This window comes from Xiphophorus couchianus, chromosome 6 (genome assembly GCF_001444195.1).
Source record: "Xiphophorus couchianus chromosome 6, X_couchianus-1.0, whole genome shotgun sequence".
Classification (NCBI taxonomy): Eukaryota; Metazoa; Chordata; class Actinopteri; order Cyprinodontiformes; family Poeciliidae; genus Xiphophorus; species Xiphophorus couchianus.
In genome coordinates, this window is record NC_040233.1 from 2,391,504 (window position 1) to 2,396,012 (window position 4,509).

Consider the following 4,509-nt stretch of genomic DNA (forward strand, 5'->3'; position numbering starts at 1 on the left):
TCTGTAAATCTTGAAACACACTTCAAAGCAATTTGATGGCACACTTTAAACGAAATTTCATCTTATTCAGTGAAACAGTCCCTTTTAATGCCAATTAAATTTATATAGTCCCAAATTTTCAGCAGGCTTAGGTTGCCAGGTGTAGCGTAGTTGATTCTGCGTTGTGTCTTGTAGAAGAGTGACCACAGCCAGACCACAGCTGATTGGAAAGCACTTTTAATGATCCTGCATTCAAATGGCAGAAAATAGTAATCAAGAACAGGCTTTTCTTTTCACAGTGTTCCACAGCGCCTTCTCCCACGGAATCCGAACAGAAAGAGCCTGTGACTTGTGTAAAGTAGCACATTTACCTTGCAAAATAAAAACAATTGCAACACTAATTAATAACTAAACCCAAACATGGACATAATAATCTTAAGCAGTGCATGAATAAGAAAAGAAATGATTAAACAGAATAATTGAACCAAATAATCCCACCAAAAATAATAATGAAACATCACATACCTGCATTCAAATGGCAGAAAATAGTAATCAAGAACAGGCTTTTCTTTTCACAGTGTTCCACAGCGCCTGTTTAATCATGAACAATACTATTTTCAGCACATGGATGAAGCAATGTTTCATGTATCAGAAGAGCAGCTAGATAACTGCTAACTGCAGGTTAAGTGCTTCAACACCCATTGTTTTACAAAACCAGTAATAAAACTAACACTTATTACCCTTAAAATACACTTATTAAACACAAAAAGCAAAACTTCATACCTTCTCCCACGGAATCCGAACAGAAAGAGCGCGACGGAAAGCGTGGGAAAACCTTTCACAGATTATAATGGTATGACCCGATAACTGTTCTTTTTAAATTTCGAACTGATACTTTAAACAACAATCTATGAACTCAATATGTTAAACATTAAAGGTAATAATTCACAGTTTTATTCACAACATATTAAATTTGGATAAAGATAATAATTTTGGGACAGGAAGTTACCCACTGTTTTGAAATGGATTGGTCGTCTTTTCAAAATAAAAGCTGTCGGTGCTCATATAATTTCCTACCGGAATAGCTTCTCACTTTACAATCTAGTGTAATAACATCACACTGCTACACAGGCTTTAAGCTTGCAGGGTGGATCATTAGACCCCACCTGTTGGCGGGACTAGGAATGAATTAAGTTAACTTTTCAGCCACTAAAGTTAACCCTTTCTGTGTACAATGTTCTGCCAGCCTCAGTGCCAGGTATCCCCCAGCTCCCAGTGAAACCCGATCTCAGCTGCATCAGCATCCAGGAAAAAAAAAAAAAGACTTCTTCACTCACAGTGGTCAAGGAGACCCTGTAGAGGCCTCTCACAGGCGTGGCATTGTCGTCACGCTCTGATGGATGTCAGATGTTTAGACTTGCAGTGACAGCTTCACCCTGAGACCACGGTGACCTTTGACCCCAGAGGAATGGACAAGCCTGTTAACAAAAACAGAGGCCTTTTGTGCAGGTCAGAGGGAAAACATCTGCTGCGTTCAAGACACAGAGACACGAGAGGGATCGACCCTCCAGGTTTCTCTTCGGTGTTCGGTGGGAACACTCGGGAAGCCACTGTACCTGACGACGTGCGGAGTAAAAATCCTTTTTCCCACACACTGCAGCAGCCCAACTGTTTCTGGGGTCAGCAGGAACATGGATTTAAATTAAAACATACATAAACACAATGTGAAGGAGAAGAAATGACACTGAATTATGGCCATCGTAGATAGAAAAAAAGGAGTACATTTAAAAAATGTCCACATTTATTTCTCTAAAAAACATCTGAGATTAATCTAAAAATGTACGAGTGTTTTTTCTAGTAAATTTTGTTTTCTAATTACAATGGCCCTAATAGGCTGTGGTGGGATGAGTGATGTGACATGAATCCTGCAGGCTATCTTATCAAACAACCAAATGGAAAATCTGCAAATAAATACACACGAGATGTTGGTAAAGGGTCCAAGCATCGATACACACAAAGAAATCAATACAAATTACGCAATTAATGAACTACGTGAGATGCTTACACAGGGAATAATGCTGAATCCAATTAATCGGGCTTCATACGTAGTAGAAAAAGCCATGTTTGGACCGTTTCCTGTGTGTAGGAACTCATCTTTCCAGTCAAATGATATTCTTTATATTTCAGGATTAAATTCCCATTTTGCTCCACCGAAACATTTTACATTTTAGAGCTTCTTTTGTTACCTTAGCTAAGTTTGGCAAGACTTTGCTAAGGTTATGATTGGTTTTTCATGTGTTACTTTGCTGATGACAAACTATAATAAACCGTAAAATTTGAACTAAAGCAGCTGATATTGTTTGAAGCGGATAGGGAGCCAGAATGCTGTGTGAGGTATTTTCTTGGCTTTTGATTTTGAGGTGTCATTTGTAAAGTTTCACAGTCAAAAATTAACAGCAATAATTTGTGATTTTTTTTAGTCCATCATAAGAGAAGAAAAACAGGAGTTACATTCATTTCTAAATGCACCATTTTCAAACAAAAGAATGAATTACCAAGCTAAATATTTAGCTTATGCACAAAATATTTAGCTAGCAATCTAAATATTTAGGTACAATCTGAATATTTAGTTAACAAACTAAATGGTTAACTCGCTAATTAAATATTTAGTTTGGAACTGTGACATTTATAAATCAAGCAATGGATAACATGGTGAAAATATGGCTTTGGAAAATGCTCACCCAATTTTTATCTCTTATGAATAACCCAAATTATTGTTGCTAACGTTTCACCATGTAACTTTACAAACAGCTCTCCATAATTTTATGCTTTTATTCCAGCTTCTTTTGTTAACATTACACTTTTTATTTGTTTATGTAGACTACCTGGGCTGTGAGTACCATTTCAACTTCCCCATTAAAATAAATATGTATACTGAAAAAAACCATTCAATGCTTATTTTCCCCAGAGAAGCTGGAAGAGAGACAACAGAAAGCAGACTCTTTCTACATAGAGCATGAACTGTGCACATCATTTGGCACCAGATTGTTTATTTGTCCTTGTTCCATCTGGCTGAGGACTTCAGCCCGTCTCCTGCCTGTGTGTCCCTCAGTACAGAGACGGTTTTCTTCAGGCCTGGACGCCCAAGTGTGATTTAGGAAACAAGATACCGTGGAGCAAAGCAACAATAAGTCAAACATCACTGGAGGGAAGCCTAGTGGGCTTATCCCACTAATATTATTGGTAAATTAGTTTAATTATATATGTTAAAACTATTTGAGGATTGACATATTATAACATATAATGGCCAAAACTTTAAATTGTGAATATTTCAATAGATTAATTTGGACAAGGAAAACCAATATGTTTTCACCAAGAAGTTGCTCTTTCACATGCTAAGAAAAAACAAATCTGAAGCTGTTGAAGCAGAACTATCACTGGACACTAAAACATGCAGGGGAAACATTCTTTGCAGAAATCATAAATGCAGCTTTATTTGCAACAGCTGACAGACTCACAAACCCTGCGTGTTAGAACTCCACTCTAACATGGCCTGCAGGGATTTTACCAACTTCAATGAAGAGAAAAAGAAAAAAAGAAAAATAGTGGTAAAAAATAATAGAGGGCTAATCTGCACATCTATACCTAATCCAATATCAATGCTGTCCCCAAACATAACACATGCAGGGAAAAAAAACACTTAGAAGAAATTATAAATCAATTAAGGTGAAGTTCTTGCTGTCATACCCACAACTTTTCTTAAGAAAGTCCTGCCTGTCATTGCATCTAATATGATTATGCATCCCTCTCATCTTATTGTTGGTTTTGAACCATAATACCAGCTTATTGGCGTGTATTGATGATTTTAATGATGGCACTAAACAAAATGTAATATTTGTTACTGGTTTCTACATGATTTTTTTGACTTTGTATTTTGGTGTTTTTATATATATTTATATATTCCTTTATTTAATCAGGTAAACCCCATTGAGATCTAGATCTCATTTTCAAGAGGGACCTGAGCAAAAAATTTGCAATATATAGCAACCTGGTTACAAGATAAAAACAATTAATACATATGCACAAGTATAAAACAATAAAAACAATTTAAAAACAATGACACTGTTTCATAGAATCTTGTTGCCTATCTTTAAGAACTGCTCGAAATAAGTCCAGTGAAATCATTTCCGACATCTTAAGTTCAGACTGCAACTGATTCCACGCTGTGGGGGCAAAACACTGAATGCCTGCTTCCCTTTTTCAGTTCGAAAGCGTGAGACATGCAGAAGAATAATGTTATTGGAGCGAAGAGAACGAGAACAGACAGTTCTATGATGACAGTTGACTGACAGTTTTATGATGTGAAGCACTTTGAACTGCCATTTTGCTGAAATGCGATTTACAAATAAACATGATTGATTTATTGATTGATTGAAGCAAGTGCAGCAGTGAAGATGTTTCTTGCTTTTAAAAGGAGAGCCTGGGGTTGTAGGATGTACACATAAACAGCTGAACAGTCCGCCAGTTGAA

General features: G+C 36.6%; 1 long non-coding RNA gene across 1 annotated transcript; it reads right to left on the reverse strand.

Annotated features, from left to right (window-relative positions):
• Positions 1–200: 200 nt before the first annotated feature.
• LOC114146622 (uncharacterized) lies at positions 201–1,106 on the reverse strand. Its single transcript, XR_003595933.1, has 2 exons — positions 505–1,106; positions 201–350 (listed from the first exon to the last, which is right to left on the reverse strand). It is a non-coding gene; the product is annotated as an uncharacterized LOC114146622 (long non-coding RNA).
• Positions 1,107–4,509: the final 3,403 nt, after the last annotated feature.